This window comes from Panicum virgatum, chromosome 8K (assembly GCF_016808335.1).
Source record: "Panicum virgatum strain AP13 chromosome 8K, P.virgatum_v5, whole genome shotgun sequence".
Classification (NCBI taxonomy): domain Eukaryota; kingdom Viridiplantae; phylum Streptophyta; class Magnoliopsida; order Poales; family Poaceae; genus Panicum; species Panicum virgatum.
The window spans coordinates 43208454-43222516 of record NC_053143.1 but is presented as its reverse complement, the minus strand read 5'-3'; the positions used below and the strand labels follow the sequence as shown (position 1 = coordinate 43222516).

General features: G+C 51.8%; 1 pseudogene; it reads right to left on the bottom strand.

Moving 5' to 3' along the window:
* Positions 1 to 794: 794 nt before the first annotated feature.
* On the bottom strand, positions 795 to 12387 carry LOC120645782 (annotated as a pseudogene).
* Positions 12388 to 14063: the final 1676 nt, after the last annotated feature.

Sequence of the window (14063 nt, the reverse complement as noted above, 5' to 3'; positions counted from 1 at the left end):
AGAGAAGGAGAAGGAAAGGAAAACACAACTTACCTTGGCTGCACCCTGCCTGGATCGCTGCAGATTCTTTAGGATTCAGAAGTGGTGCGCTGGCTAGCTGCTGCAGCACATTCAGATGTTCAGACCTTTCTCTGTTCCGATTAAACGCTCAGATTCAGCAGGCCAAGCAATGCGAGCCTGAAATGGAGGGATTCTATTTGGAGTGGTGAGGTGGAGGATGGATCATTGCGCGATGGCGCATGGTTCCAGAGAGGAATTTTATTTGCAGGTCCAGATTGGGCGCTCGTCCTGCCATCAGCAGGCTCGATGTTGGTAAAGAACTGAAGAAGCAAGAACACGCAAAAAATTCAGTTGGTTATCGTTGTTGCGATATTGAGCTTCAATCCGCCCAAAACTGGGCAAAACTGAAAAAGGTGAACAATAGGAGAACACTAATCAGTCAATACTAGGGACCTTTTAGCAATCACTTATTCCACTAATCAGTCAATACTAGCTGATCCATATACCAAATATGGCCCAACATCCGCCCATGTTTACATCATAACCAATTTTGGGTTTAGTACAATTTTGCTGCAGTCCGTCCTTATTCCCCAATGCCAAATGAACCGGGCCCAAAAGAACCAACATTAGGTCAGCAACATCTCAACAAATCAACAACCAAATTTCTTGTATGTTTGCACAGTTCAACACCTTCACTCTACCCCCAGCTACCCACACTCGACCAACACACACTTTGACTTCGACGCACAATTCACCATTGTCCAAACAGTACAAACACAAGCCTCGCACCACCCTCAAGACGCCGCCGCCGCCACCGCCGCCGCGGTGACGACGCTCTCAACCCTGGGCACCTCGACGGGGAACATGTGGATCTCGTCCACCCACGGGTTCCCCACCTTCTCCTCCGCCGGGTCGACGTCCCGCAGCGCCCGCCACACGGCGCTGTTGCACTTGAACCCGGACCCGAAGGCGATCTGCCACGCGCGGTGGCCGCGGCGCACCCGACCCTGCGCCTCCGTGTACGCGAGCTCGTACCACAGCGAGCTGCTGGAGGTGTTCCCCCACCGGTAGAGCGTCATCCTCGACGGCTCCATGTGCCAGGCGCTGAGCTCCAGGTTCCGCTCGACGGTGTCCAGGTCCAGCACGGCGCGGCCGCCGGCGTGGATGCAGAAGTGCTCGAACGCCATCTTGAAGTCCGGCAGGTAGGGCCGGAGCGAGCGGAGGCCGAACACCCGGCGCCCGACGAGGGACGCCAGGAAGAGGATCTGCTCCGACATGGGGAGCACGAGCGGGCCCAGCGTGGTGATGTTGGTCTTGAGCGCCTCGCCGACGACGGCCACCGGTTCCTTGGAGAGCGCCACGCCGACGCGCCCGGCCTCGTCCTCCTCCTGGAACACTCCGCGGTAGGCGCGGTCGTCGGCACCCCTGTGCGTCCGCACCGTGCGCACCAGCTGGTACTTGGCGCGCCGCCGCGGTTCGTCAGCAGCACCGCCGCGCCGCCCATCCGGAAGATGCAGTTGGACACGAGCATCGACCGGGTGTTGCCCCAGTACCAGTTGAGCGTGATGTTCTCCATGCTCACCACCAGCGCGTACGTGTTCCGGTGAACCTGGAGCAGCTGCTTGGCGAGGTCGATGGCGATGAGGCCGGCGCTGCAGCCCATGCCGCCGAGGTTGTAGCTGGCGACGTTCCCGCGGAGCTTGTAGTGGTTGACGAGCAGGGCGGAGAGCGACGGCGTTGGGTTGAATTCGACGGAACCGCCAAATTAAAACTCTAATTAAGCGTAATGGCCGTTATTTGAACACATCGGGCTCATTAGCTTAACGGCTTATTTTGGCGATCCTTTCTCAACCCACGTCCCGATCGAAACATCACCGATAGTCCCACACGAAGGTGGGCGCAGATGGTACAAGCACGACACAATTTGGAAATACAACAAATATACATAAGACTTCACCTTAAGTTTTACAAACCAAGTTTGAATAAATACAAAATTTGCAAACTTTGCATTACTGAAATCCGGGTTCAACTAGAGGAAAGGGCATACAACTACCAAAAGTGTGCCCTAGGGAGATCCCTAACTAAACGTCTGGCTACACAACCTCCCATCCGTCTGCATCACGGCGGATGAACTTGGCGCCATAGGGACAGAAGTCTACGTCTGTGTGTCCTGAAATCATTGTGGCAACAAACCCTGAGTATACTAATACTCAGCAAGTCTTACCCGACCAGTGGGTATAACTTAGCCCACATATCTAGACATGCAAGACTTTTGGCTGGTGGTTATTTTGCAGAAAACAGCGACTAAAATACTTCCTCACTTTCCTTATTTTAGCCCAAGTTCTATATAAATTAACATAGTCTAATATTTACATAACCAATTCTAGAGCAACCATAGTGGAACAATAAATAATAATGCATATATTCATCAATATGGATATAACCATTTTTCCATCACAACACTACGCTGCGACGCAGTGACCAAGGTGCTCATATCTGAGAGCGACTGACGACGAATCGATTCGATTTAACCTTTCCAGGTGGACCTAACCAACACGGCACGCATTAGCCCCGTCGGACTATACGAGCCAATCATTCCCCTCCCCGCCTCGAACTACAGAACCGCCCCACCTGCATATAGTCAGCCGAGCCCTACGAGAGACCACCAAAAGTAAACCCATGCATCCCAATTCTCCGCGGCCACTCGACTCGCCCTAAGAGGTGGGTAGAAGTTCTGTACTTCCGAAGCAAGGCAGTACTCGGCTTACCGGTTTCGACTACCTCCTACTCCCGGCATGCGGTTAGTACAGTTCAAACATGATCAGCAGGGCCAACAACGGCTCGGTCCTTAACCGACACAGGCGGAACTACTCTTCTCCCGCCCGGTCTCAGATTCTATTCTTTCTTTCATTTCAAGACTTTCATCCATAAATTAGCAACTCATATATGGAAACATAAAGCTATCATATATCTCGCGATTAACCAAGAATTACTCGACTTCTACCGAACCCTATCTAGCATAGCATTTCTATCATCCTATACATACTAGTATAACTCAAGGGAACCTAGGGTTCATGCAACTAGGGTTTCAAACAACTCCTACACGTAATGCATAAGTAATAAATACATATATAGATGTCATAATTTAAATTAATAGGATGTGCACTGGGCTGCTGCACAGAGCTGGGGTCAGACGGGCCTTGGGCCGGGTGCTCACACCTCTCCTCCTGGGCATGAGACGGCTGTTCCTGCGGTGCCGCAATCACATCAAATATGGCGCCCTCAGCTGCGGATGCTACACGTATGCATATGAAATAAATGAGTGCAGGTCAATGATGTAACTATTTTTCATTTAACTGGAATGCCATGCGGACTGTCCGCGCCCAAGTGGCGGACCGTCCGCCGTACTATCCTACCGACCCACCAGAGACAACCACGTCTCTGGAACAAATTTCTAATTCTACCAGCGGACTGTCCGGCCACCCTTGGCGGACCGTCCGCAGTTCACGTATTCAATACACCAGAGACGGCAACGTCTCTGGACAAAATCCCAGACTCTACGGCGGACTGTCCGCGCCCAAGTGGCGAACCGTCCGCAGTTCAATCCTGCGGACCCCCACCAGAGACATCGTCTCTGGACAAACTTCGAATTTCAACGGCGGACCGTCTGCTCCCCTATAGCGGACTGTCCGCAGTCCATTCTGCTAAACCTCCAGAGACAACATCGTCTCTGAACAAAACTCAATCTGACCGGCGGACTGTCCGCGCCTCCCAGGCGGACCGTCCGCGATACATAACTTTTGCCCCGCGCCGCAGGCGGCAGCAAGTGCGGTGGCGACGGCGACAGCCACTCACCGGCACCGGCGACACACCCCAGAAGGGGAAAAAAGACCGGGAAGCACAAGGAACTCACCACGAATCCATTCCCGCGGTCGGTTCGAGCGGAGGACGACCGGAGAGGCGGATTGACGGTGAAGCAAGCTTCAAGCACCTCCAATGGTGACCGGCGGTGGTTGGGCGATTCCAGCCGGGGAGAAGCCGGACTGGGGGTTTGGGAAGGTGGAGGAGGTGCCGGGGAAGGTTCCTGCGCGAGGAATCGTGGTTTGGTGGCCAGAGGAGAGAGATCGACGGAAGGGGGCGATGATGGGGCGAGCGCACGAGCTGAGCTCGGCTCTGGACGAAGTGAGGAGGAAGAGAGGAATGACAGGTGGGTCCCACGTCCATCCAGATAAATATCTGGGCGATGCCTGGCGGACTGTCCGCCGGCCCCGAGTGGACCGTCCGCAAGGCGTGTGTTACAATCCTACCCCCTAAAAGAAATCTCGCCCCGAGATTTAATGAATGGCTAAAGGGAGAGTTAGAAATTGGTGTGTACATTGATAGGCTTGTAGCAATTCCGGACACTTGGATTGAACAAATTCATCCGTTTCCCAAGTGGCTTCCCGCTCGGAGTGATTACTCCATTGCACCTTATAGAAGTCACTGGTTTGATTCCGAGTGACCATGGTCTTGTGATCAACAATTTTGATTGGATGCTTTGGATAGACAAGATCGGGCTCCAGTTGCAATTTTTCTATATCAATCACCTTTTCTGAAACACGGAGGCATTTCCGGAGCTGGGAGACATGGAAAATATTGTGAACCGCGGATATTTGGGCAGGAAGTTCCAGGCGATATGCCACCGGCCCACACCGCTCAATGATAGGAAAAGGTCCAACATAGCGAGGGGCGAGCTTTCCCTTCACTCCGAATCGCTGGACTCCTTTCATTGGAGATACTCGCAAATAGACATGGTTTCCCACTTGGAATGTGACGGATTGGCGTTTCTTGTCCGTATAACTTTTCTGTCGAGACTGTGCTATTTTCAAATTCTCCTGTATGAATCGGACTTGTTCCTCTGCCTCACTGACCGTGTCAGGGCCGAACACACTTCTTTCTCCGGCTTCTGACCAATTCACTGGAGTTCTACACCTCCGCCCATACAACGCCTCAAAAGGAGCCATCTTGATGCTTTCCTGATAACTGTTATTATAAGAGAATTCCACTAGAGGTAGGCATTCATCCCATTTCTTGCTATAAGAGAGCACACAGGCTCTAGGCATATCCTCCAAAATTTGATTGATTCGCTCAGTTTGACCATCGGTCTGAGGATGATAGGCTGAGCTGCGAATAAGCTGAGTACCCAGAGATGCATGCAACTGTTCCCAGAAACGGGCAACAAACTGTGTGCCTCTGTCGGAAATAATTGTCTTGGGTACACCATTAAGACTCACAATCCGAGCCATATATGGCTCAGCATATTGATGGGATGAATAACGTGTCTTGACTGGAAGAAAATGAGCGGACTTAGTGAGGCGGTCAACGATAACCCAGATAGAATCATATCCCTTTGACGTGGGAGGCAACCCAACAATGAAGTCCATACTAATATCCTCCCACTTTCACGAAGGAATATCCAAAGGCTGTAGCATACCAGCAGGTTTGAGGTGACTTGCCTTGACTCTTCGGCAGATATCGCACTCGGACACATATTTGGCGACCTCACGTTTCATCCTGGTCCACCAAAACCGCTGCCTGAGATCTTGATACATTTTGTTACTGCCCGGGTGAATTGCATACCTAGAAAGATGAGCCTCATCAAGAATTTGTTTTCGGAGCTCAAAGTTCTTAGGCACTACCAACCGATCTTTAAACCAAAGAACCCCCTCACTGTTTTGATGGAAGCATTGCACCTTAGGATCATCCTCACTGAGCCGTTAACTGATCTTATCCAAGCCCACATCATTCTTCTGAGCAGCAATAATCTGATCTCGAAGTGTAGGTGTGAGGGTAATATGAGCAAGTGTGCCCTCAGACACGATAGCGAAGTTCATCTTCTCCATCTCTTGGCACAAGGTTTCATGCAGAACTGTAGCGGACACGCAGCTACAACTTGCCTTGCGACTTAAGGCATCGGCTACAACGTTAGCCTTGCCCGGGTGGTAATGAATCTCCAGATTGTAATCTTTAATCAACTCTAACCACCGCCTCTGGCACAAATTGAGCTCACTCTGGGTGAAAATATACTTGAGACTCTTGTGGTCTGAGTATATGTGCACTGGATTGCCCAGAAGGTAATGGCGCCAGATCTTGAACGCATGCACCACTGCTGCTAATTCCAGATCATGAGTAGCATAATTTTCTTCATGCCGTCTGAGGGCTCTGGAGGCATAGGCAATCACTCGCTGATCCTGCATAAGGACGCAGCCTAGGCCCGTACCTGAATCATTACAACAACTATTAGTGGCCGAATAATATCCGGCGAAGACAAACAGGGATGAGAATACAGCCGAGACCCGTACCTGATGCATCACAATACACATCAAAAGGCCGGGTGATATCTGGCTGAGCGAGGATAGGGGTAGACGTCAGAAGCATTCTCAAGGTCTGAAAGGCCTGCTCACATTTGTCGTCCCAACTAAATCTCACCCCTTTCTTGAGTAACTCAGTCATGGGCCTAGCAATTTTTGAGAACTCCGGTACAAACCGGCGATAATAGCCTGCTAGCCCAAGGAAACTCCGGATCTCTGAAACAGACTCTGAAGTCTTCCAATTCAGGACATCTTGAATCTTGCTAGGATCAACAGAAATCCCCTTGTCCGAGATGATGTGGCCCAAGAACTGGACTTCCTTGAGCCAGAAATCACATTTACTGAATTTGGCGTACAGCTTGTGCTCCCGTAGGCGCTAAAGCACAATGCGGAGATGTTCTGCATGTTCTTCTTCATTCTTAGAAAATATCAGGATGTCGTCAATGAAAATCACGACGAACTTATCTAGCTCGGGCATGAACACCGAGTTCATGAGATACATGAAATGAGCAGGGGCATTCGTTAGCCCGAAAGACATGACCAGATATTCAAAAAGTCCGTATCTGGTGGAAAAAGCCGTCTTGGGAATATCCTCAGCTCTAATCTTTATCTGATAATAGCCAGAGCGGAGATCAATCTTGGAAAATACTTTGGCCCCGAATAGCTGATCAAACAGAATATCAATCCGGGGAAGGGGATATTTATTTTTGATTGTGACGGCATTCAGAAGTCTATAGTCCACACACAACCTGAGGCTTTCATCTTTCTTTTTCACAAAGAGTGCAGGACAGTCCCAAGGTGACGTGCTAGGACGGATATAACCTTTATCAAGCAGTTCTTGTAATTGTTTCTTTAATTCTGCCAATTCATTAGGTGGCATCCAATATGGCCTCCTGGAGATTGGCGCCATACCCGGTTGCAGTTCAATAGAAAACTCCACAGCACGGTCAGGTGGCATGCCCGGCAATTCATCCGGAAAAACATCCGGGTATTCACATACCACTGGTATGTCCTCTAGCTTCTTGCTCTCGGCGTGGTGCACCGCATGGACCAACGGGGTGGAGTTCATAAGACTTAAGGTCATCGAACCATGAGTAGGAGAGTTGATGTGCACAAATTGAGAAACAGTGTCAAGAACGACTCTGTGAACTCCCATCCAATTCATGCCAAGAATAATATCCAGCTTCTGGGATGGCAACACTATAAGATGGGTGGCAAAAATCCTTCCCTGTAATTGCAAGGGTACTTGCCTAACAAGTTGATTAGTAATCAAGTGCCCCCCGGGTGAGTGAATATTATATGGCCTGGGTATGCTCTCCACTTCTAACCCCAGTCTGCTTACACATTCCTTACTAATAAATGTGTGAGATGCCCTAGAATCAAACAGTACCGTAATGGGATGTCCGTTAATAGAGAACGTACCCGACATCACTGGTGCTCCCTCCGGAATATCCTCAAGGGTGGTGTAGTGCACCTGCCCCGGCTTGAAGTGAGCCACTTGCTGCTTCTGGTTCTGCTGGCTCGACTGCTGGCCTTGCTTAGGTGGCATTGGGCAGTTACGGGCGAAGTGTCCCGATTGCCCACACTTGTAACAAGGGAACAAATTGGGGCGCACCCCCGGCTGCTGCACCCAGACCTTCTGCTCATTCTACTGAGAGGCAGGAGGCCTGACTGTCCCCTGTAGCTGAGTGTACTGAGGTGCCCGATAACCCCACTGCTGCTGTGCAGCAAATGACGCCTTGTCGTTGTCATTGTAGGGGTACAGCGTGAACTTGGACTCTATGGTCTTAAACCAGCTGTCGGCCTTGTGAAACAGCGGCGGCTGAGTCCCCAGGAACTCCTGGTATCTAGGAACAGGTGGCTGGTGGTGAGGCTCAGGCCGCGGCGCTCTGCCCTGCTGCACGAGCTCACGGAGGAGTGCGGTCTTCTCGTCGCGCCCGGTGAGCATGGCCGCAATGGCCTGGGCCAACTCAGGAGGGTTCGGTGGTTCTCCCATTCTGCATTCAACCATGACAAAGTTAGTTCCATCACTCAGATAAATTAAAACAAAATCGATAGTAACTAATCCTTTCTATTCATGGTACAATGCAGAATGTAGAGCTTCAAAACAATTCTGAATGATGCTTGCAGGCGGGGCCAGGCGATCGATCGGTGCAACCAGCCGGTCTGACCGATCTGCCCAGGTCCAGCCGAAAATGGTATGGCGGACTGTCCGTAGTACATGGGCGGACCGTCCGCTTTACCAAAAATCCAGCTAACCGGACCGTCCGCTGAGATTGGGCGGACCGTCTGCTGTACATAATGTCCACCCAACTCAGTTTCAAATGGTTCTGGGAAATTTTCCTTAATGTCCGGCGGACCGTCCGCTTGTCAGGACCGGACCGTCCGCGCAACACATTTGAACTGCCTCCCGGTGTTCTCCGGTCCGACCGACACGCTCTCACAACCCATTCGCGCCGCGCCCATACAACCTTACGACCCGAACGTCGCCTACGAAGGTCCTTAAGACCTTAACTCACCCCCCCCATCAACTTTTATGGAAAAATCTCAAATTCACTATACAATGAGATGCATGCTCGCCCTGCGTTCTTGCCAATAAAAATTTTCATGCTTTGGAAAACTTTGAAACTAGTCATGCATGTACCATCCTCGGTGCATTTCGGCTCTGATACCAGCTGTGACGGAACCGCCAAATTAAAACTCTAATTAAGCGTAATGGCCGTCATTTGAACACATCGGGCTCATTAGCTTAATGGCTTATTTTGGCGATCCTTTCTCAACCCACGTCCCGATCGAAACATCACCAGTAGTCCCACACGAAGGAGGGCGCAGATGGTACAAGCACGACACAATTTGGAAATACAACAAATATACATAAGACTTCACCTTAAGTTTTACAAACCAAGTTTGAATAAATACAAAATTTGCAAACTTTGCATTACTGAAATCCGGGTTCAACTAGAGAAAAGTGCCTACAACTACCAAAAGTGTGCCCTAGGGAGATCCTTAACTAAACGTCTGGCTCCACAACCTCCCATCCCTCTGCATCACGGCGGATGAACTTGGCGCAGCAGGGACAGAAGTCTACGTCTGCGTGTCCTGAAATCATTGTGGCAACAAACCCTGAGTATACTAATACTCAGCAAGGCTTACCCGACCAGTGGGTATAACTTAGCCCACACATCTAGACATGCAAGGCTTTTGGCTAGTGGTTATTTTGCAGAAAACAGCGACTAAAATACTTCCTCACTTTTCTTATTTTAGCCCAAGTTCTATATAAATTAACATAGTCTAATATTTGCATAACCAATTCAAGAGCAACCATAGTGGAACAATAAATAATAATGCATATATTCATCAATATGGATATAACCCACAACACTACGCTGCGACGCAGTGACCAAGGTGCTCATATCCGAGAGCGACTGACGGCGAATCGATTCAATTTAACCTTGCAAGGTGGACCTAACCAACACGGCACGCATTAGCCCCGTCGGACTATACGAGCCAACCATTCCACTCCCCGCCTCTAACTAAAGAACCGCCCCACCTGCATATAGTCAGCCGAGCCCTACGAGAGACCACCAAAAGTAAACTCATGCATCCCAATTCTCCGCGGCCACTCGACTCGCATTAAGGGGTGGGTAGAAGTTCTATACTTCCGAAGCAAGGCAGTACTCAACTTACCGGTTTCGACTACCTCCTACTCCCGGCATGCGGTTAGTACAGTTCAAACATGATCAGCAGGGCCAACAACGGCTCGGTCCTTAACCGACACAGGCGGAACTACTCTTCTCCCGCCCGGTCTCAGATTCTATTCTTTCTTTCATTTCAAGAGTTTCATCCATAAATTAGTAACTCATATATGGAAACATAAAGCTATCGTATATCTCGCGAGTAACCAAGAATTACTCGACTTCTACCGAACCCTATCTAGCATAGCATTTCTATCGTCCTATACATACTAGTATAACTCAAGGGAACCTAGGGTTCATGCAACTAGGGTTTCAAACTACTCCTACACATAATGCATAAGTAATAAATACATATATAGGTGTCATAATTTAAATTAATAGGATGTGCACCGGGGCTTGCCTTCGGGCTGCTGCACAGAGCTGGGGTCAGACGGGCCTTGGGCCGGGTGCTCACACCTCTCCTCCTGGGCTTGAGACGGCTACTCCTGCGGTGCCGCAATCACCTCAAATACGGCGCCCTCAGCTGCGGATGCTACACGTATGCATATGAAATAAATGAGTGCAGCTCAATGATGTAACTATTTTTACTTTAACTGGAATGCCATGCGGACTGTCTGCGCCCAAGTGGCGGACCGTCCGCCGTACTATCCTACCAACCCACCAGAGACAACCACGTCTCTGGAACAAATTTCTAATTCTACCTGCGGACTGTCCGGCCACCCTTGGCGGACCGTCCGCAGTTCACGTATTCAATCCACCAGAGACGGCAACGTCTTTGGACAAAATCCCAGACTCTACGGCGGACTGTCCGCGCCCAAGTGGCGGACCGTCTGCAGTTCAATCCTGTGGACCCCCACCAGAGACATCGTCTCTGGACAAACTTCGATTTTCAACGGCGTACCGTCCGCTCCCCTATAGCGGACTGTCTGCAGTCCATTTTGCTAAACCTCCAGAGACAACATCGTCTCTGGACAAAACTCAATCTAACCGGCGGACTGTCCGCGCCTCCCAGGCGGACTGTCTGCGATACATAACTTTTGCCCCGCGCCGCAGGCGGCAGCAAGTGCGGCGGCGACGGCGATGGCCGCTCACCGGCACCGGCGACACACCCCGAAAGGGGAAAAAGGACCGGGAAGCAGAAGGAACTCACCACGAATCCATTCATGTGGTCGGTTCTAGCGGAGGACGACCGGAGAGGCGGATCGACGGTGGAGCAAACTTCAAGCACTTCCAATGGTGACCGGCGGTGGTTGGGCGATTCCGGCTGGGGAAAAGCCGGACTGGGGGTTTGGGAAGGTGGAGGAGGTGCCGGGGAAGGTTCCTGCGCGAGGAATCGTGGTTTTGTGGCCGGAGGAGAGAGATCAACGGAAGGGGGCGATGACGGGGCGAGCGCACGAGCTGAGCTCGGCTCTGGACGAAGTAAGGAGGAAGAGAGGAATGACAGGTGGGTCCCACGTCCATCCAGATAAATATCTGGGCGATGCCTGGCGGACCATCCGCCGGCCCCTAGCGGACCGTCCGCGAGGCGTGTGTTACATTGAAGAGGCTGCAATTGACGACGACGACCCCGATGTCGCACGCCCGGACGCCCGTCTTGGCGAGCACCTAGTCGACGGCGCCGAATATAACGGCCTCCACCTGGGCGCGGTCCTCCGCCATGCACGGGCGTGGCGGCGAGGCCAGCACCGCGCGGGGGAAGTAGGTCCCCTGCCCGAGCCCTGACCGCTCCAGGACCCGGCGCTGGAACGCCAGGTTGTCGCCGGTGAACACACCCGCCGCCGCCGACTGCCGCATGAACGTCTCCCGGGTGACCACGTGCTCGGGCCCGGGCTTGTAGCACGCGAAGTCGAGCAGGTAGACGGCGCACGGGCGGCGCGAGAGGTAGACGGCCACGAGGACGGCGGCGAGGGCGAGGATGGTGATGGCGAGGGGCGGGTTCGCGGCGAGGGTGCATTGGATGGCGGCGACAGCGAGGGGAGCGGGTGGCGGGAGAGGCGCGGGGCGATGGCGGAGGCGAGGGGGGCGAGGAGGAGATAGAGGGAGTTGGAGACGGCGAGGTGGTAACACAGCTTGAGCGAGCTCGGGCGGTGGCGCGTGTTGCGGATCACCGTTGGAGTGCTCATCATCCCTGCGGCGGGCTCCGCATGCTGCTGTGCGGCGGCGCCGCTCATGGTGCCCGCCCTAGCGCGGCGAGGTGGAGTGGAGAAGGACAGGTCTAGCTAGCTGAGTTGAGCTGAGCTGCTGTGGGGTGGACTGTTGAGCGAGGATCGTAGTCGAGGACGGAGCACTACCGGAAATCAGGAGTTCGCCGTGTGCTTAGATCTTGACCGTGTGCAAATCCACGGGCACACGGCGAAACGCAGCTTTGCCGTGCGCCATACAAAAAACACACGGCGAACTTCCGGCACACGGTGAAATAAAGGCTTTGCCGTGTGCCGAGCCTAAGGCACACGACAAACACGCAGCTTTGCCGTGTGCCAAAGGCCGGCACACGGCAAAATTCTTACCACGTGTGCCGTCCGCCCACAACCCTAACGGCCGGTCGACGCCGTCCAACTTTGCCGTGTGCTTGGGCTAGACACACGGTGAAGCTGCACCTTTGCCGTGTGCCAAATGCCGGCACACGGTAAAATAAATAAAAATTCTTTTCTCTTTCAAACAAAAATTTTATGTCCGGAATATCCGGACAGATACCCGGAGTATCCGGATTACCGATCGGATGTCCGAACGGCAACCCGGAGTATCCGGGTCGACATATATCACATGATATTGTTTAATTGCAAAAAAAAATTAAAATTTTCAAACTTATCTGAAAAATTACCAAAATTTGGCATGACATAATCTAAGTTGTCTATTGCATATACAAAAAGTTTTGAAGTGAAACCCCAATTCGTCCGTTACTTTAACTCAAAATCTGAACGGCTACTTCTCAACTCTAAGAATCTTCTCCGGAGATACTTCGATTTGTAAGGAGCGTACGTGACAACTTGTACGAATTCTTCTCAATTTTTTACCACAGCCTCCACGTATGAAATCATGATACCATGACAAAGTTTATGATTTTCAGACTTTGTTTGCTTTTTATAGAATTTTAAAATGATTCGGCCACACATTCGTGGTCGTGTTTCATGGACAAGATGTTCGAAATTTCTTTTCATTTTATGGGTAAGGCCTCAAACTAGGTTATTAACATGAATATCATTTTTTCACTCATTTTATTCTATTATTTGAATCACTTGCAATTCAAATTTGACTTGATTCAAAAAATTGCTTGAAATGCAATTAATTAGTTAAATATAGCGAATAAATACAAAAATGTACCAAATTTTAACATGGAGTACCACATGTTGTATGTGAAGAATAGAAAAAGTTTTAAAGTGAGAAGAGAAAAAAATATATTATTTTGCCGAGAGCCACAAAAGACACTCGGCAAAGGCATATCTTTGCCGTGTGCCATCCTTTGGCACACGGGAAAGATGACTGTTTGCCGTGTCCTTTAGGCATAGCACACAGCAAAACTATTGGCTGAGGAGCCACGAGATGCAAGGCTATTGGCTGAATCCGGTGATGGAGGATCAACGGGCCCACCACCGCGTCCATCCTCCCTCTTCCTTATCTCTTAGCTCGTCCCATCTCTCCACAGCTCTCTCTCTTTCTCTCTCTCTCCCCTCTGTCATCCGGTGAGAAGGAGGCTGCAGCGTGCCGGCGGAGCTCGTGTGCGCGGCGGAGGCCGCGGAGTCCGAGCTCTTCGCATGGCCGCGGGGCGGGGAGCGACGCCGCCGGACCGGTCGTAGTCGAGGAGGGGCCGAGCCGAGCAGGCCATGAGCCGCCTGGCCGGCCGCAGGTGGGGAGCCGCGGCGCTGGGCGGGCCGCACGCGGGGAGCGATGGCGCCGGGCCGGCCGCGCGCTAGGAGTGGCAGCGCCGAGCGGGCCGCGGGCGGGGAGCGACGGAGCAGGGCCGGCACGGGCGGGGATGGGGCCGGGGACCAAGCAGCATCGGCGGCCGCGGCTGGGAAAA